Source organism: Orcinus orca, chromosome 4 (assembly GCF_937001465.1).
Source record: "Orcinus orca chromosome 4, mOrcOrc1.1, whole genome shotgun sequence".
In the NCBI taxonomy this organism is placed as follows: Eukaryota; Metazoa; Chordata; class Mammalia; order Artiodactyla; family Delphinidae; genus Orcinus; species Orcinus orca.
The window spans coordinates 73,150,240-73,172,284 of NC_064562.1; the positions used below are offsets into that span (position 1 = coordinate 73,150,240).

General features: G+C 34.1%; 1 long non-coding RNA gene across 1 annotated transcript in view; it reads right to left on the reverse strand.

Moving 5' to 3' along the window:
* The window catches only part of LOC125964274 (uncharacterized), a 118,699-nt gene that overhangs the window by 1,608 nt on the left and 95,046 nt on the right, over positions 1 to 22,045 (reverse strand). The gene's annotated exons all lie outside the window — the stretch shown is intronic.

The following is a 22,045-nucleotide window of genomic DNA, read 5'->3' on the forward strand; positions in this document are numbered from 1 at the left end:
TATTACTCAGCCACGAAAAAGCATGAAATGATGCCATTTGCAGCAACATGGTTGGAACTAGACATTATCATACTAAGTAAAGTAAGTCTGAAAGGGAAAGACAAATACCATATAATATCACATATGTGTAGAATCTAAAATATGACACTGATGAACTTATCTACAAAACAGAAATGGACTTCCAGACATAGAGAACAGATTTGTGGTTGCCAAGGGGAAGGGAAGGTGGGGGAGGGATAGAGTGGGAGTTTGGAGTTAGCAGATGCAAACTATTATATAGAATGGATAACAAGGTCCTACTGTATAGCACAGGGAACTATAGTAAACATCCTGTGATAAACCATAAAAACCATAAAAAATAGTGCATATATATATATATATAACTGAATCACTTTGCTCTACAGCAGAAATTAATAAAACATTGTAAACCAACTAACTATGCTTCAATAAAAGCAATTATTATGCCCTATAATAACAAGGAAAGAACAAAGATACTTGCTGGATATCTTGCCTTCTATGACATAAAGGTGATTGCCACTTGTACACAGAATTTTGAGAAGTTTCACAATTATTTCTTTTCATTCTGCCCTTACTTTAGTTTACTGCAGGCAACAGTGAACATATGTTACCTTGCCCCAGATGACTTTGAGCTTAAGACCCAAGACTTGTTTTAACACATGGACTGTGGGCAGAGTGGAACTCCCCAGTTCTAAACAGAGGCTATAAGAGGCATAATGTGTTGGTTCTTGTCTCCCTTGTGCTATGCCATCAGTTACAAAAAAAAAAAAAACAAAAAACACTTTCCAAGTAGCTATTACTCCTCCAGCCAGGGTCCTGGAATGGAGAACACCTGATCTGATTTGCAGCCTGATGCTGGGTCCAGCTGAGTCTGGTTAAGCCCATGTAAGGCAAGCCAAGACACAGGCTTTTGGGTGAAATATAAATTTTGTCATTCACCACTAAAATATTGGTGGTTTTTAATTACAGCAAAGACTAAAAATTATAAGATGTGACAGAAGAAATATGAATTATCTTAGCAGATAACTACAAGGAAAATAACTTAAGAATTTAGCATACCAACCCCCACCCCCCCGCCAAAAAAAAAGACAATCAACCAACCAAACGCAATATTCTAAAAGCTCCTTAGGATTTGGAGACTATCCTGGAAACTGGTTGTAGCAATACCTAAAATTAAACAAAATTAACTTTTTCCAGCCAACTGAGAAAGATTGATAAATGGAGAGAAGAGAATAAAGCGCAGATTGAGGAAAAACTGGAAGTTTGAGTTTTTTAGATAATAGAGTTTAGAGATATGCTGTCCAATATAGTAGTCATTAGCCACATGTGGCCATTTAGTGAATTTAAATTAATTAAAGTTAGATAAAATTAAAAACTCAATTCCCCAATCACACTACAATGTTTTAAATCTTAATACCTACATGTGGTTAATTACCCTATTGGAGAACACATATTATAAATATCATCATCACAGAATGTTCCATGGGACAATGCTGGTCTAGAGGTCTCAGTGATTTATCCTTTATATGGATAATAAACAAGATAAAATAATTCCTATGTTTCCATCTTGGGCAAACAGAATATTATGGGATACAGTATTACTCCTGAAAATTTTCACTTATACCTTCCTCTCTTTTAATATAGACTTGGGCCTATAAGTTGTTTTGGCCATATGTAAAGAAGTACATTTGACGTGGGCAGGTCTGAGCAGAAGCTTTAAATATGACTGCATGGTTCATCTCCCCACTTTGATTTTCCCCTTTGACATAAAAATTGGCATGTCTCAGATGAGAGCTCCTTCTTATTCTGAGTTCCAGATGAGACAGCAGTGGAGCAAAAATCAGGCTAGAGCAGACCTACACTCCAGAGAAAATCCAAAGGCAACGTGAAACCCTCGTAAACTGTGAAAATAAACATTGTTGCTGCAAATCGCTGAAATTTGAATTATTTCATTCCTCTAGCAAATCTAATCAATACCAACATGATTCAGAGAACAAGGGAATTTTGGAGTAGAAAATAAAATTTTAGTATGTTGAGTATAAGATGCCAGTGTGATGGCTTAGTGAAGATACCTGGTAAATATGTCCAGTAGATATTGGCTTCTGGAGCTCAGTAAAAATAATTGAGGTGGGCGATACAAGATTTGGGCATAAGCTGCACAGAGATGATCAGTGAAATTTGGGAATGGATGCTATTATCTATGAGGGATTCATAGCATAAACAAGAGTTTTGAAAATGAAATCTCATTTTAGTAGATACATGTTATCATTTTATAAACCTCCAAATATGTATTTGCCCTTTGCTAGATAAAATATTATTATAATTGCATTCTGGAAAAATGCTTCAACCTTCAACCTGCTTTGCATGGGTTTAGCTGTATCTAAAGCTCCAGAGGTGGGCTTTCTCTGGCTAAACCAATCCGAGTATTTCTTTTCCTTGTATACAATGATCACTACCCCTCATGAAGAGTGAGACATGAGAAGGTATTTGTGAGGCTTCTGGGAAAGAGACCTTTTTTTCATATAAGCAGGAATAGATTGTCTTCCCCTGGATGGTGTAGTATGACTGTGAGGTGTACAACTGCCATAGCAATGTATGATTCAGGCAGATTTTCTGAGGATGCTGGAGTAAGGGTGCCCAACGTGGAGCCCAAAAAGAAAACTGGCACCATGATAGAAAAGAGTGAAAAATGAAGGCACAGAAGAAAAAAAATAATCAGGGTGCTTGATGGTATTATTTGAACTTTCTAAATCTTCACCCTAAACAGCCCTACTATTTGTCTTTTTAGTTATGTGACCCAATATCTTCACCCTAGTGATTGAGTTAATTTGATATGAATTTTTAATATCTCACAATAGAATTCTAGCTGGTATACAAAAGAAGCACAAATATGAATAAATGGCTAAAGGAAAAACATTTAATTAAGCCTTGAAATGGCATGCCACAGAAAACAGGAAGAAAAACAGAATAGGTCATGGAAGAGTGCTTCAAGTAAAGGGAAAAATTGATAATTCAGATGCTACTCAAAAATACAGTAAATAAAAACTGTAATGTTCTCAAAATTTTCACTGCATTTAGTAACAAAAACATATTTTGGAATAAAGAATGCTATGAACTGAATGTGTCACCGGATTCATATCCTGAAACCCTAATTCCCAATGTGATGGTATCTGGAGATGGGGCATTCGAGAAGTGATTAGCTCAGAAGGATAGAGCTTTCATGATGGCATTACTGTCCTGAGACACAGAGAACTTCCTCTCTCCCTCTCTTCCTCTCTCCCTCTTTTTCTCCTTCTCTCCTAATCATGTGAGAATATGAAAAGACAGTCATCTGTAAACTTCACTAAGAACCTGACTTCTAGCCTCGAAATCTGAGAAATGTTTGTGTTTAAGCCACTCAGTCTATGATATTTTATTTATTATAGCAGCTACAACTAAGACAAAGCATAATGCTTTATTCGAAGGTATGAATAAATTACACGGTGGAAATAAAACAGATTTCTATAGTTTGGGAATGACTGAGAGTTTTTAAAATAGAGCAAAAGTAGACAACATCCGCAAAGAAATTTGGCTATGAAGTGGGAAAAACAGGTAAACTAATTGGTGGAGTAGCGTATGAATTTGAGGCAAACTTTTTATGTTTACTCTTTTAAGATTTTTGTTTTTTAAGTTTTCATACATATGATCACTTAAATATATGGTAATATGTCAATACAGAGAACTGGACAAACTGAAAACATATGAGAGAGTTGGGATAAGGAAATGGATCCATACCACAAATCAAGTGGGAAAGGGAGGAAACAAAGGCTTATATTAAGACAGAGCCTTGTTCTAAATGTGGTATTAGGAAGTTAAAAATTTTTTATTATTATTTTCTCTTGAAGTTCTGAAACAAGAACTCTACATGAATAAGTGATGAGGTGTTTGACTAAGTTTGCAATAGGATTTGTAGAGAAGAGAGGAAATTATGAAAATGGAACATTTAGGAGAAAGCACTGAGGGTTTATTTAACGTCGGGAAACAAGAATCTGCATTGTGTTGTATAACATGGGGTATAGAGTCCATTTGAATGTGGTAGTCAACGAGAATAATGGCTGGATTTAGAGTACAGCGGACTCATTCATGTTAGGTACTACACTCTTCAGTAACTGAGAGAATGGTGATTAAAATTGAGTAGTTGGAGGAATAGGCACACCCAGATGGCATAATGCTCAAAGGAACAGATGATTTTAACATGAAGGTGATGCAATAATGATCTTGAAACTATATTCAGGAGTGAATTGGCTATCATCCCTGTTTCCTAGTACTAATGTAGGTGGGATACAAGATAACGAGGAGGCTATAAGAAGAGTAATACCCTTAGCAGACAGCCAGATTTCAATTAGTGCAATGAGATTGAGGCAAAGTATACAGAAATGTTCAGGTTGTGGGAGAGTTTTATAGCTGAGAATGTGAGTTCCAGAAGGCAGAATGACATGTTTTGATAAAGAGAACAACAATGGGAAAGAGAGTTGATATAAAGGCAGCAAAGCATAGATAAACCTTGTGAACGTACTACATTTTTTAAAAAAAATGCTGAATTGTATAGCTTAAAAGAGTTAATTCTAGGTAAGTGAATTATATCTCTATGAAGAATAATAATTATTAAAAGTATGGAGATTAGTGAGGACTAAAGGTACTTTCATGGTTGATGAAAAGTTAGGAGCGAAATGTTAGAATTATCTAGACAAAATTTTCCCAAAGGAATTAGATCCATTCATACCCAAGAGAAGGAGGTAACTCATGCTCCTTCCTACAAAGAATCAGCAGCGAATAGTCAAAAGTAATGTATAGACGTACTTGACGGAGACAGCGTTCACTCTTAGCTGTAGTGCTGGCTCAGCTGGTTTGTCAAGAAATCTGAGCCCTGACAAGCACTGGTGCATAACCATGGGGCACACAATAAGCAATCTGAAGTAGTCAGAAGGAATAAAGAATCAAACACACACACACACAAATTAAGTAACAAAAATATTATTGCTATAGCACCATTATCTCCCCGAGAGTAGATGAGCTCCTGCTCTTGAAAAACAGAGCAGCAGATATTATACCTCCTATGAAAAACATAAACCTCTAACATTTTTTCTTTGTGTCTATTATAGATTTTTACTGTCCCACCAGAATTCATTCTCCAAAGATAGGATTCCAGTTAGGAAAAAAAAATAACATAAAATAAAAAATAAAGAATAGAGATTGTTCTTCATTATATATCATCTATTAACAGCAGAAGAAAATGTCTGTTCTGTTCTGGGCTTAGTGTTGAATTTTGAATAGCAGAGAAAAACAGAAAATGAAGGCAGTCCTCACTGACAAGTGTTCCACAGAAATAAACCTGAAATGCTACAATATGGCAATTACATTGATATAATAGACACCCAAGCCCCTTGTAACAAACCCAAGGGCCTCAGGAGGAGGGAGAAACACTATGTTATCTATCATGGAGAGATTCACTTCATGTGAAATTCATTGAGTCCTATGGGCTGTGTGTTGAGATTTTGCTGTCATTTTAATATAGCTAGGTTTTTCAGAGTTGTTTTAAAGGCATTGTATTTTATAATACAAACAGAAAAGGAAAAGATTAAAGATGATTTAATAAGAATAAAATAATGATTGATGACAGACATATCGGGTTCTGAGACAACGTTGAGAAAACTGATTGTAATCAAGAATAATCTGTATTATAATTTCTTGATATGTTTTTCTGGACAACTGGACAGGAGAGAAAGGTAATATGGTTTAAGATAAGAAGGAACAATACATTTCCTAGAGAAAAATTAAGCAGTCTGATTATGTCATTCATTTATAAGACCCACAAGTTTAAAAACATTAAATCATGTAAATTAATAATAAATTCATAATTAAGAGAGCCTTTGCCATTCTTATAATGTGAACAATGTAAAAATGTGTCAACTTTCCATAACCTATTGTTTAATGCCCAACAGAATTACAGTTCATGTCTTGGGAACTGATCAAAAGACTCCAACTTTGATTTTCTTGCTCTCTAGAGTTAAGTTATTCAGAATCTCTTTATTTTGATATCAAAGGAAGGTCTCTACCATTCATCAGAAAATTTCAAGATTCTTCTCTAGTACTATTTTGTTTATTCTTATCTATTTCTGGATGTGCCTTTGTTAGAACAGGAAAAAAAAATCAGAACTCTTTGTGCCTCATGCCTTAACACTTAAATGATAGCACACAAGGCAAATTTCAGAGATGTCATTTGAAGTCTGAGAGCCTTTTAATGTTTTCTAATTTTTCAGTTTTAAAATTTTTAAATGACATTAAGTATGGTAGCCTCTTTTGCCATTTTTGGGACAGAAAGTGATAACATTCTGACTTTTGCGAGTAACAGGGTTACAGGACAGTGGCATGAACATTTATAATGTAGAAATGAGGTAGTACTCCACCAATAGAACAGTTGATATGAAGTGAGAATGAGAAATGTTGAGAAAAGATGTTCTATTTTTTTCATTTATGAAACAGCCATTGTTGAATTGTTAGGAAATAGTTAATATTTGGACATTATTAATAAAAACCAAAGAAAAAACACTGAAGTGTATTATTTCCTGATGAGCAAACAATAAAGTAGAAGGAGATTCAGATTCAGTTAAATAGAGAGAAATGGAATAATGGTGGTGGGAGCACAGGTGAAATCACAGACAACCCAAAACTTGTGATTAATAGAAACTGATCAACAGTGATATCCAAAGGAGAGAAACAATTTTGGAATGAATTCTGGGTAAAGCTTGGCTAGGAAGATGGGATAGAAAAACTTTTCCAGCTGAACTCATTGGGCTCTAGTTAATTAGTGTACTGCCTTATCCTTTTCCATCCATCCTCACCCCCAAGAGGCTAAGGAAGAGATGCAAATTCTTAGTATTGGTTACTTGAGGAAGGGAAAATAGAGGATGAGCTGGTAATGGAGTACTTCATGGAGAGGAAAAGTCAACTTAATAAAAGGGCTAAATATTCACCTACTCACAGAAAACAAACAGTTAATGTGAATTAACAATGTGAATTAACAGACTCAAACACAAGACAACAGGGAGTCAAGAGGACTGTGAGAAAGAAGTTCTTACAAAAGGCATTGAAATTTAAAGGAAAATGACTGAATGCCAAAACAGAAATGAAAAGCAACAATAAAAATTGCATGCATGTCTACGGACAGGTAAAATTCTTGTGCCACTAACTTGCTTTTCTTGCATGAAGAAACAGAATAAATCACAGACCAGATCAGGGTTTAGCTTTGTAAATTAATTAATGGAAGAAATACATTTTAAATAGCATATATCAATAAAAGGAGGGAGAGTAAAAACAAAACACAGAAATCTGAGAATCAGAAAGGAAAATATCAGTAACATTCATCTAATCACTAACTTGATAGATTTCTCAGACATACTGGCATAAATATCATTTTTTTCGGATGCTTAACTCAGAATATCAGAAACTAAAGTTACTTTATATCCAAATCATATCAGCTCCCTGAAGAAAAATAATTTAACTTTTCATGTTTACTTTCTAACAGGAAAGAGTCTGATAACAGGCAATATGAAGGTCTGAATTGTTTTTCACCATGTAGCAAAAGGAGATGTTTTTGCCCAAAAGTTTTACAGAATTAAAAATTAATTATTGACAAAGTTGCACTATAAAAGGTATATATTTATATATGCTAGTAGGAATCTAAATGTAGACATATATGTTGAAATTTGTTCTAGCATTATTTTTATATAAGTACCGCACGCTAACCGATTGTGCCACTGGAGCTTCTCTAGCATTATTTTTAAAGGGTAAAATTGGGGAAAGGAAAAAATGTGGCATAGTCATATGATAAATATAGCAGTTGAAAGTTAAAAAACTAAAACTACTCAGTCAACACAGATAGATCTTCAAAATATACTTGTGAATGATAGAAGAAATTGCAGCATTATGCAAATTGTAAGGCATTTATGTTAAGAAATACATAAAATATAAAATTTCCATGGCTATGTATTAATATTTATAATTTTAAAAAAGATTACACATGGATCAGTTACTAGTACATGTCTCTAAAAAGGGAGTAGTGTTCAAATGGGCTTTTATTTTTAAAAGAAAATTATTAATTATATAACAAAAGAATATTCTTAATATTGATATTTAAAAAACATATATAATCAGTAATTAAATATACAAGTCTAAGTAATAAATGGACAAATATACACATACATAATTCAATAAGGAAGAAATTCAAACGCCTGATAAATGTGAGCAAATTCAAAACCACTTTCAAAGATGTCACCTTCCTTCATCGTAAACTAATATAAAGTTGTTTAAAATCATAGAAGTCTATATAGGAAAGGCCGGTAGATATAGGTTCAAAACAAAAAAGTCTACTATTTTACCCTCCAGATGGAAGAATAAGTTGGCAGAGTTTTGATTTTAAAAATTGCTCAAATTTATCCCAACCCTAAAAGTTTATTTTGTTGACTCAGAAATGCTACTTCTAAGAAATTATCTCACAGAAATAGTCCAAGAAGTATGAAAGTTTTAACTAAATTATCCTTCATAGTCTTATTTACTGTATGGAAATTGGAAATAACACAAATAATATGCACAGGGAAAGGAAAATCTTTATAAGCATTACTCCAAGAAAGGGCATTTTATGGCTATGAATATCAGAAAACACATTTAGTAATGTAGATACTTTTTTTTTAACATCTTTATTGGAGTATAAAGGCTTTACAATGTTGTGTTAGTTTCTGCTGTACAATAAAGTGAATCAGCTATATGTATACATATATTCCCATATACCCCCCTCTTGAGCCTCCCTCCCACCCTCCCTATCCCATCCCTCTAGGTCATCACAAAGCATCGAGTTGATCTCCTTGTGCTATGCAGCAGCTTCCCACTAGCCATCCATTTTACATTTGGTAGTGTATATATGTGATTCTTATAATATAAAGCTGGGTAGAAAAGCATACACAATTTCTTATATGTTATGATTGCAATATATTTAAAGAGTATTGAAAAGTAAATTAGTAAAATTATTCCCAAACTTCGTATCTGGGTAAACAGGTTGTAGATGACCTTTCCTGTTTTTATGCTTTTCTGTTCTATACTTATTTTAATACTGAGCAGGCATTATTTTTAAAGTTAGAACAACAAGAAACGAAGGAGTGGGAGATGTAGCATACAGAAATTATTCCTAAAATGTGATTTTCCTCAGGCCTTGCAAACCTACAGACCCCTAAATTTCAAATGCACATTTTAGGAAGCTTTGCATAACTGCATAATACTACCTCCTATTACCTATGGTTTCTAACCTCAAAATTCTGTTCAAGAACAAATACATTCTTAGGGTATCTAAACTGATAGAACACAATAGTTCCCTGTTGCTGCTGTCTTTTCAACTCTTTCAGATGCACCCTGCCTATTCCATATGCTTTTCCAATACTGCCTTGTCTCTTCATCATTGAGATCACTTCTGTCCTTCCAACATGGCTGTCTTGGTCAGATATTAGTATTCCAAGTTACTCAGCCTATGCTGTGGTCTCTTACTCTCCACTAGGCTTAGAAATTTTTGGCCCACCAAGTAGAGCTGGAACCCAAAGTCAATATGACATGATCAATATGAATCATGTCCTCATATTATACTGAGGGTTTTTTTGGCCATATTTACTGACAAATAATTGACATACAACATTGTGCAAGTTTAAGGTGTACAACGTTTATACTGTTTTAATTAACATTATTGTTGTATCAAATTAGACCAGTAAATTTATACATATGGAGAGACCTTCCGTCTCAGATATTTCATTATAGGAGAGGAGTTATTTTGATTTTGTTTGTGACAATATCTTTTTTTTCTAAAAGTTAATTTTTTTTACAATCCTTAGCCAGCATTTAATTGTTCCCGTGATAAATAACCAATATTTGGTTACCTATCACACAGAGGGCAACAATGCCAGATTACAGTCTCCCTTCAGGAGAAGCAGGAAATAGACATCTTCTCATCCCATTCCTGCTGTAAAATACCAGTCCTGAGCCAGGGATAAAGGGAAAAACTTGTATAAGCTGTGAGACTGAAGTTTAGATTGAACTGAATTTCCTAATACCTAAATCAGAGACTTCCCTTATACTCCAAACTGATTGTAAAAGCTCTGGAAACTTGCAGAAATATTATCCAGTGGTGGTAAAGAGGAAAAGCCAAGAATCCCACTCCAAAGTGATAACTGGAGGAGGCATAGACGAGTGGTGACCACCCTCTCGTGGGTAAAGATATGGGTATATAATTCCCTTTGAGTGTTATTCAGTAACAGTAACTCTGTACAACCCTTGTTGAGAGAGAATAGACTATGGAGACATCAGCAGATCAACATTACAGGTCAACATAGCAGACAAGATTAAGGCCAAGATCAAGAATGACCTTGTTATGTGAAGAACCAGAAAAGGGCTAGTGCCTAGGAATAGACAAAAGTATTTAAAAATTTGAAGCTGGACAGTTGGATTCTTACAAGCCATGATAAAAATTTTGGAATTTAAACTACTTATAGTTCATAGAAGAGTTCACATTTGTAGATTTTCCTACCAAGCTTATGTTAACCTTCTCTAACTACAGCTATGTAAAATGCAGGGAATTTTCTTCACTTGTAGGTGTAATAACAATTGATGTTTTGGGGTAGGGGTGGAGTATCCCTAACAGAATTTAATAATCAATAGCAGTTATTTTTCTATATTATTTGTAGTTACTCTTAAAATTTTATTTTCTCAAAGGATTATCCAGGAATGAATTTTTCATTCAGTTCCTCTTAATCAAAATCTCATCATTCACACTTTTATATTTAAATTTCTCTGTATAGCATTGCTGAATTTCTAAATATTTCAATGAAACTTTTCAGGTGTATTAACTGGAATTAGGAGAGAATTCATCAGACACTACTAATTTACTATAGGAAATATTCTCTTTTGTCCTTCAAGATAACCTCTTTGAGAAAAGAATTTATGTCTTTTATCTATTTTTACTCTTCTCAGGTAAGAACACAAGTTTACAACAGGATTATTGATAAGCCCTTTTGGTAGATTTTATTGCAGTCAAACTTGTAGAGATACAAATCATACAATTAACATATATTTTAGTGTCTTTTATGTCCCTAGATGCCAGAAACCTTGGAAAATGACGTGTAATCTGACATCAAGATTCTTTCACTTGATTTAAGGAAACAGTAACCTAAGAGTTTGTAAGCAAATCATACATGTGGCATGATTCAAAAGTGAATTTGAACTTGAAATTCTCTTTTAAAATAAATAGCAGAGTAGTCAGATAAGGCAGAAAATAGCATTATAAGTTACAAGGATGTAAGTTATTCATTATAAGTGCTATGCTATTTTTAATTTTAATTTTTAATGAAATTAGGAGAACTTTGAAGAAGAAGGAATTATCAGGAAAGATGCGGCATTTATAAATTTGCATTTAGCCAAAACAATGGTATTTATAACCTTTTGCAGGTCAATTGAGTTCTTGATAGAAGTGACATTTTAAGTACAGTATTTCAGAAGGTTGTTGGTGATTTCTAAGAGGAAATTTAATAAAATTTATTAAAACACTACTTTTATACCATTTTTACTTAAATTATATGCTTTACTTTACCTGAATTTGTTGAACAATTAATTGATCAATCTATGCCAACTAATCAGAGACATTTTGCTTTGTTTTTATCCACTTGACTGTAAATTTCCAAAAACAACACCACATCTTCTTGTTTATGAACAGAAAATATCCTGCTTCCTTTAACGACGTGACATCAGACCTTGGACAAGAGTGTCCAGAATACAGGTTTCTTCCTTTATCTGTTTTATTTCTTAATTTTCATTGTTTGTTCTTCATTATGCTTTCTTTCTTTTTCCCTTTACTTTCATATAACACTTCAAGTTTCTATTCCAATCTTATTTTACATTTTTATTTTCTGCTTATCCAGCAGTACTTTATTCAACTCTAAGTGCCAGGCGCACATATTTTTATCTAGTGAGCTATAGATGACCTAAGGATTCAAGACTTGTGTCTATGATGGAAAAGGAGATAAAAAACAGAAACTTTTTAAAAAAATTTATGATTTACTACCTGTCCCCTTCAAAAAACAATTGAGGAGCACTAACTTTATTGAAATAAACGTTGATATTCTTTATGTATGTTTCTTGGGAACAAAGATTATTGGCTTTGGTAAATATTGTACAAAAATAGCTCATTGTAGAAAATGTAGACAAGTTAGAAGTGGCATTTCTTTAAGAAGTTCATTTTTGTGTTTATTGGTATTTGAAACTTTTTCTCATTGACCTTTGAAGATGCCATAGTCAACTCTTGAACAGGACTGGTTCCATTTGAATACTGAGGATTCCACACATTAGCTGTGTGCTATTGTGCAAGATACTACTCCACATGTTAACTTTTTCACCTTTAAAGGTTAAGAGTACTAACCTAGGTCAAAGTGTTGCAGTGAAAATTAAGTGAGTTAATACATATAGTGTCTTGTACTTAATAATTACATAGTAAGTATCAGCTATAATTATCATTCTGGTTACTCTTTAGAAATCTAAAAACTAGATTGTTTATATCGTTTAAAAATGGCCTGGTTCTAGAAAACAAATTTATCGCATTCAAAAATTTCACAGAGAGTAATTAATCCTAATGCTAATGAAAATTAGATATCTAATCTAAAATTAGATAATCTAAGAAAATTAAACTGGAAAGTTTTTCCCACTTTCCTCCTACATTATGTAAAAATAATTTTGGCTTACTGTGCCAAACACACAAGTTTGTTGGTTCTCGAAATTCTGGTTTAACTTGGTGTGCTAGTGAGAGAAATGTTAGTTAAAGAATAGAGCTCAATATTTTATTCTGAGATTCTAAGATCGAGAAAAAAAAGAATAATTATTGTAAATTTTTGATGCATTTATTTGAGCAACAGAAGTCTTCTGATTTTTAAATAAAAAAATTAGTTCCATGCTCTGAAGTTTATTTTTAATAACTTATTTTTCCAAGCTAGTTTCAAAGTATCAAATTTTCATGAAACAGTAAACTTCAAAAGTTTTAGTTCAGTACATACAGCAATTGTTTCTTAATGAATGAAACATATACTCTGTTTATGAAGAAAATAAAAAAGATAAAATGTGACTTTCAAACCAAATCTAACATCTAACATTTAATAAATAGTATTAGTTATAAAGATTATATATACATAGACACATATAAAATATGTATAATTATATGTTATAGAATATGTATAATCTACTCTTTGTTGTGTACTTTGGTGACAAGTGTGTAAGTCATCAGAAAACCATGTAATAACCAACTTTTTAGGATATTATCAAGTTTAACATTAGTCCAGGGAGTTTGAACAGAATGACAAGAATCACTGACTACATACAGAGAATTAAACTTTCAAATATGACCTAGAATCATTCCTTAATATCAGATTTCAAATGAAAGCTTAAATTCATAGGTGATTTGCCAATTTCAACCATAATAAGCTATAAAATATCTAACAGAGGTTTGCTCTTGAAAGGAACTCTTCTCCGTTCGGTTTTATTGCATGTCTTAAATTCTCCACTACCTATAAAATGCATTTTGATAAAGTGAAACTTAAAAATATTAGAATATAATCTTGCCTATTTCCCAGCACAAGAAGTTTTATCCAAACCGAAGTATGAGTATATAAAAGTCATGTACATTAATATAGTCCAGAGCTTCACATGTACATATCTGATACATAATTACATTCATCCCTTTGATGTCTAAAATGTGATTACTATTTTTGTGATTTGGGCTCAAAAGAAAAGAGAGTATCCAGCTGTTCATTCTAGGTATCAGAGGAGGTTTTCTTCTTAATGAGAGATACTAAAGTTTTATTGTCAGACAATCAAATTTATCGGATTATTTATTAATGGTCACATTCCATATGATTTATATTACATATAAGTTTTAAACAGATTTATAGAAAGTTATATCTTAATCATAATATCAATTTATTTATTTGTAATTAAAAACACAGAGAAAGAGAAATATTATATGATATCATTTATATGTGGAATCTGAAAAAGAAATGATACAAATGAACTTATTTACAAAACACAAACAGACTCACAGACTTAGAGAACGAATTTATGGTTACTGGGGGGAAAGGTGGTGGGGAGGGATAGTTAGGGAGTTTGGGATTGACATGTACATACCGCTATATTTAAAACGGATAACCAACAAGTACCTACTGTATAGCACAGGGAATTGTGCTCAATATTATGTAAAATCCTGAATGGGAAAAGAATTTGAAAAAGAATAGATACTTATATATGTATAACTGAATCACTTTGTGGTACACCTGAAACTACCACATTGTTAATCAACTATACTCCGATATAAAATAAAATGTTAAAAAAAAAACAAAACATAGTGGAATAATTGTGTTGGCATGCCAAGATCTCCTTCCTAATTTCTAAGTGCCTGCAGAATTCAATTAGCAACAACATTGTTTTACAAGCATTTTGTCAGAATAAAAGTAGATGAGGAGTTTGTACAATATTTCAGCTCCAGGGAAATTAACGCTGCTTGTATGTAGAACGTCTCAAGACATCTATTTTTATACTTTTGATCTCACTGTCAAAGAATGTTATAATTTGACTATATTCCCAAGTTTTAGAATGAATCTATTTTAAATATCTACTCTCCTTCCCAAAGTTTTACTCCCAGCACTACAGTAGATTAATTTTAATTAAATAAATATTTACTAAGCACAACAGATTACTTCTTATCCAAATCAATAGAGTTGGGTAATTTTTTAAAAATTCCTCAAAAACTGGAAATCAGAAAAATAAAATCCCACGGATGTCAATATTTTATATTTATTAATATTCATTCACCAAATTTTTATTGCAAGTACAAAGTATTTTCTTTGGGCTTGGGTGTACTGTTTGTCATTTGTGTTGACTTTATTTTGTACACTACACCCATAGCAGATTATCTTCTATTTTTATATGATATTTTGTTTCAAGTAAAGAAAAAAAGTGCTAAACCTCTATCAAAACTAATGCAAACTATGATAAAGGTAGGAAAAAAGTGTCCAACCTCTATCAAAACTAATGAAAGCTATGATAAAGGTAGAATATAGAAGGTGCCTAGGAACACATAAAAGAAAGCACTTAAGTATTACTGAAGATCCCAAGTAAATTTTCCAAATAGGCAGATATTTTGAGCAGAGTCCTAAAAATATAAGACTTTTCAAGGAGTTCAAGGTGGGAAATTCATTCTAGTCAAATGGCACTGGATGTTCCAACACCTGGAGGTGATCAATAAATAACTCAGAAACTTGTGCCTTATTTTCAAACAATGGTAGAAAGTTAGCTGAGGTCTATGTTGTAAACATTCGGTTTTACCTAGAGACAAGGGATTTATTAGAGGACTTGATTCAGACAGGTTTTTGTTTGTTTGTTTAACCAAATTTGTAGTTTACATGGAAGTATTCACATGTAAATTCAATACCTAAAATATGGAAATAGAGAAAAGTCTTACTTCCAGTTCTAGGATCTGACACTTCCTGAGTGATTTGGGGCAAATTTCTTCAATGTACCTTGGATGTTGGCAGAGATCTCACTCTCTTTCCTTAACCCCAGATCTTGGGCAAAACTACTCCAACATGATTACCTCAAGCAGAAATTCTATGGCAACTCACAGCCTGGACACCTGATTCTTCCTCCCCAGATCCTTTCTTATCTCACTCACTCAAGCAGGCACAAGCATACCGACAATATGATAGCATCCTCTAGGAAAAGCATGGTACCAGAGACTAGAGCATGCCTGGTCCTGGGATTAATATTTCCCCATCCTTTTTCAATGTCTTAACCTCCATCTCTTGTGGCTCTGTGGGGAGCTCAGGATGCCTATATTAATTTTACAAAGTGGAGATGGACACAGAAGACAGTTTTGTCAATTCTTTTAAGTTTTAAAAGTACATTTCTTTACATATGCCATATAAGTGGACATCAAAAATATCACCACCAATGTATTCCAGAGGCATGACAAAACTATTTTTGTAGTTCAAAAAAACACTTGTATTTAAAATTTCTCAGCACCATAGAAGAGCATATCAACTGGCCAATACAGATTTATTTCCTTTTCTTTCTTACTAGCCATACCAAAATAGCCAGACTAAGTTTATCTGTCTTTATCTATCCATCAACCATCTATCTATCACTTATCAATCACCTATCACTTATTCATCTTTATTTCTTCCACTTTCCTCTGATTCTTGCTCCTACTCAGGATGGATACTAGCCTCCAGAAAGGTCCCTCCTATGTAGTTTGAAGATGTCTCACATGAGTTCATTAATGAGAACCTTCAGGTTCAGTTTCCCTAAGGCATCTACAATTTTCCCACTTTGTTTATTGATGCACTCTTCTGTTGGGCACTATCATGTACTACAGATAACATGCCTGTATAGCATTTCTGCTCCCTGTAGGCACATTTCTGCTTCCATTGGTACTTTTTTTTTTTTCTTTTAATGGGACCCTGGCACTTTCACCAGGATCACAGGCACCCTGATCTGTTGGAAACTTTCTGGAGCTGAGTGCCATAGTCCAGGAAGCATTTAATATGTAGAAGGTGTTAAAGGTACGGTATGTTTCCTACAGAAGTCAATCAATTATACCCTTCTATCATTTTGTGTTGTAATTTACCACATTAGTACCAAAACACAAAGCTTTTTGGAAAAAAAGCTACTGTGGTTCCACGTATAGCTTTTTAAAAATCCCTCCACACGTCTCAGATGTGCTGGATGGGAAAACCACAAGGTGTTAGGCAGGAAGAAAAATCCTTGTGAGACATCCAGAATGCTGCATTCCCAATCACCCAAACCCTCTGTCAGGGAACAACACTTTGTTACTTGACCATGTATGAATTCCTTAGGAGAATATTTTCCAGGAAGCTCTGAAGTCCCTTCTCCTAATTAGCTCTGATAGATCTTCCTTATCAGGTCACCAGCCATTGTCAGATAGAGCTGAAGCCCAGCACTGACATCTCCAAGGATCATTTTAGAATTCTCTCTGAAGCTCAGGAGCTACATGCTCTTCTCTGTATAAGATTCTATTTTCCCACATGCTCTTGCCACACCTCTCTTGTGACTCACTAGTAACCATTTTACATTTTTTCATCTAACATTGATGGACTAAACATATGGCTGCTGGATGAACACTGAACCATTCAGAGGTGAGGCAATACCTACCCAGCACAGGGTATGACTGCATGCATACAAATGCACTTCAGTGTGCTGGGAGAGGGGCCTTGCATCAGCACGCAAGCTTTTTAAGATATATGTATTTGTACTTCTATACTAAAACAGTTTTGGCCCCCAAAATGAACTATCTTACTTATCTAAAATCTCTGTAGGAAAGAACATTTTCTAGTTTAAAAGGTGAAATAAAACTATATTTCCCAGATATATTAATTAAGCATGTTTTCAAGAGTTCTTTTTTCTCTCCCCACCCCAGACTTCTTGATATAATGTATTAGAAAATTTTCAAATGTGTTTTTTTTCTACCTGGGCACTCCAAAATATTTAGTATATTTGTGACTACCTATGAAAATACTAGTAATGTCTGCACTTATACCGTGCAATATAGAACTATAGTCCTTCTTTGTTATTTTTTTTTAAAAGAATCCTTTGACGAAAAGCAAAGCATCCTACATACAGAATTAAAGATGAGATATGCAAAATGGTTCAATATAAATAAATAAAACCCAACATAGTAGTAGAATAAAGTAGGAAAGAACCTAGGGGTAAGACAGGAATAAAGACACAGACCTACTAGAGAATGGACTTGAGATTATGGTGAGGGGGAAGGGTAAGTTGTGACAAAGCGAGAGAGAGGCACGGACATATATACACTACCAAACGTAAGGTAGATAGCTAGTGGGAAGCAGCCGCATAGCACAGGGAGATCAGTTCGGTGCTTTGTGACTGCCTGGAAGGGTGGGATAGGGAGGGTAGGAGGGAGGGAGACGCAAGAGGGAAGAGATATGGGAACATACGTATATGTACAACTGATTCACTTTGTTATAAAGCAGAAACTAACACACCATTGTAAAGCAATTATACTCCAATAAAGATGTAAAAAAAAAAAAAAAGCCCGCACAAAGTTTTTCCATTATACAATATTTTATATAACATACTTATATTTATATTATTTTAAATATAAATGGATACTTCCTGCAATACAAATTAACAACACAATTTATATATATGTAACTATATTTTTAATCTTCATAATTGATTTTTCTTGAGCTACTATATTTTCATATTGTGAAATAGATTCATTAACATAAGCAATTCTAGTCAAGAGTTCACAATAAAAGCAGTAAGAATAAAAGATTCCAAACAAATGCCTGTAGTCATTAATCTCTAACAAGCTGAAAGGACAAAAAATTATCTTGCCTTAACATACACTTTTTTTTTATCAGTATGCCCATCCAGTCCACTCAGCAGGGCCACTTTAATCCCCTATTTGAATGCAGATTTCTAGATGTCAGATTTAGAGTATCTCAGGGATGCTAATTTTCTCTACTTAAGTATCACCTTACATTCTGAAGTCCCCTTAGGATTCTGTGACTCCTGTGAATGCAATAGTCTCTTTACTATGACTTTGAAAATAGTTCCTAAAATAAGTATCTCAAAGCTGAACTTTAAAATTCAGCTTTGAAAACTTATCAGTATTTATTATTTAAAAACATCTTTGAATCATGGATTCTCTTTATTTTACAAACATGCTTTTCTAGATAGGTTAAGTAATCAAATTCATAAAAACGTTATAATTTCCTTTGCAACTGTTTTTGGCAGCTTTCCATTTGATAGACCTTTTCTTTTCCTATAATTCCTCAAGATGCTAATACTAGAACTGGGGAAAAAGTTTAGTTTCTAGTGTAATGTACTGATTATATTTTCTATCACAAAGCTGCTTGCATATATGCAACAGATCTAGTCTTGGTTAAGAAATATGAGGTAAATAAATATCCTTTCGTAAAATGTCCTTCAGAGAAGACAGAACAAACTTTTAAGGTTTTGAGCTGGCCGCAATGCCCAAATCATAATATTGTAAGTTGTCTTAGATTCTTCTCCATTTTAATATCTCCCTTCTCTCTCCAGGAACACCTGTTCACACTGTCCCTTTGTGATATTACGCTCAACAAGGTATCAGCTGATTTTGGCTAATCAAGCAATAGAGTTATTTGTGATCAGTATTTAGGTGGATGAAGATATTGTGTAAAACATTCAATGATATAAGGAAGAAATATTTAATTCTGAAAGGTCTAACATGGGTCAGAGTAACTATATTGGTATCTGTTATGGGGTAAACTGTGTTCCCCAAAAAGATATGTTGAGATTAACTCCCAGTATTTGTGAAGATAATCTTATTTAGAAATAGGGTCTTTGTGGATGTTATCAATTTCAGATGAGGTCATACTTGATTAGTGGATTCTAATCCAATATGTCTGGTGTTCTTACAAGAGAAGAGATACAAGCATACAGAGAGGAGAATGCCATGTGAAACAGAGTCAGGGATTGGAGAGGTTCATCCGTAAGTCAAGAAGTTCTGAGGATTGTGAGTAACCGACAGAAGCTAGGAGAGAGGCATGGAACAAATTCTCCCCCAAGGCACCAAGAAGGAACCAACCCTGTTGATATCTTGATTCTGGACTTCTAACCTCCAAAGCAGTGAGAAAATAAATTTCTGTTGTTTCAAGCCACCCAGTTGGTGACAATTTGTTATAGCAGCTCTAGGAAACCAATAAAGTGTCCTTGTTTGGCACCCTTAAAGAAAATTATTTGATGTATACTGCTGCTCCATGGAAAACCTATGGAAAAACAGTAAAGATACATAAAGATACATGTTCAGCAAGTTTGTGGCCTTTTAAGTTAAAAATGGGAATTAAGATCACAAACTTAAAAGTCCTGATAGAAGTGAAGTGTATATTGCAATTTATCATGTCAAAAACTATTATTCTGATGCCCGGGCTATGTGGCAATAAAAGCTGATACCAGTCTATCATATTTCTGACCATGTTTTTATGTGAAAACTTGATTAAAACAATCATAAAAGGAAAGGTATTCACAAGGAGTAAAAGAATGAAAGGAAAGTCAGATTTTGGATTGGGTGGTTTAAAGATGAGCTGGCACTGGAAAAATGAAGTGCCAGATATAAGTTACCCAGGAGTTGGGGAGTCCGATATTTAGTCTTGGCTCCTCCACCAACTAGCTGCCTTCATATCTGTTAAGTTTTCTGAGCCTAGGTTTCCTCATATGGAAAATTAAAAGTTTGACCCGACACACTGGGCATCTACATTCTACCCAAATCACTGGAGGTAACCAACCTGACAGTGATACAACTTTGATGTATCCACTTCTTCAAACTTCTTTCAAGTCAGAAAAACAGGAAACAATTTATCTTGACTTGTTTAACATTGGAAAGACAGCTACTTGCAGCTAACTCTAAACAAAGTACAATATGAAAATCAAAATGGATTAAAGACCTAAATGTAAGGCCAGATACTATAAAACTCTTAGAAGCAAACATAGGCAGAACACTCTGACATAAATCACAGCAGTATCTTTGTGGATCTACCTCCTAGAGTAATGAAAATAAAAACAAAAATAAACAAATGAGACCTAATTAAACTTAAAAGCTCTTGCACAGCAAAGAAAACCATAAACAAAATGAAAAGACAACCCACAGAATGGGAAAAAATATTAGCAAATGAAGCAACTGACAAGGGGTTAATTTCCAAAATATATAAACAGCTCATGCAGCTCTATATCAAAAAAATAAACAACCCAGTCAAAATATGGGCAGAAGATCTAAACAGACATTTCTCCAAACAAAACATGCAGATGACCAAAAAGCACATGAAAAGAGGCTCAACATCCCTAATTATTAGAGAAATGCAAATCAAAACTACAATAAGATATCACCTCACACCAGTCAGAATGGTCATCATCAAAAAGTCTACAAACAATAAGTTGCTGGAGAGGGTGTGGAGAAAGGGAACCCTCCTATGCTGTTAGTGCGAATGTAAATTGGTACAACCACTATGGAGAACAGTATCGAGGTTCCTTAAAAAACTAAAAATAGGGGCTTCCCCGGTGGTGCAGTGGTTGGGAGTCCGCCTGCCGATGCAGGGGATGCGGGTTCGTGCACCGGTCCGGGAGGATCCCACATGCCGCGGAGCGGCTGGGCCCGTGAGCCATGGCCGCTGAGCCTGCGCGTCCGGAGCCTGTGCTCCGCAATGGGAGAGGCCACAACAGTGAGAGGCCCGCGTACCGTAAAAAAAAAAAAAAAAAAAAAAAAAAACAAACTAAAAATACAACTACCATATGATCCAGCAATCCCACTCCTGGGCATACATCTGGAGAAAACCATAATTTCAAAAGATACATGCACCCCAATGTTCATTGCATTTACAATAGCCAAGACATGGAAGCAACCAAAATCTCCATCAACAGAGGAATGGATAAAGAAGATGTGGTACATATATACAATGGAATATTACTCAGCCATAAAAAAGAATGAAATAATGCCATTTGCAGCAACATGGATGGACCCAGAGATTATCACACTCAGTGAAGTAAGTCAGAAAGAGAAAGACAAATATCATATGATATTACTTATATGTGGCATCTAAAAAAAATGCTACAGATGAACTTATATACAAAACAGAAACAGACTCACAGACTTTGAAAACAAGCTTACAGTTACCAAAGGGGGAAAGTGGTGGTGGAGGGGAAGATAAATTAGGAGTTTGGGATTAACCTATACACACTATTATATATAAAATAAATAATCAACAAGGACCTACTTTATAGCACAGGAAACTCTACTCAGTATTCTATAATAACCTATATGGGAAAAGAATCTGAAAAAGAATGGATATATGTATGTGTACAACTGAATCACTTTGCTGTACACCTGAAACTAACA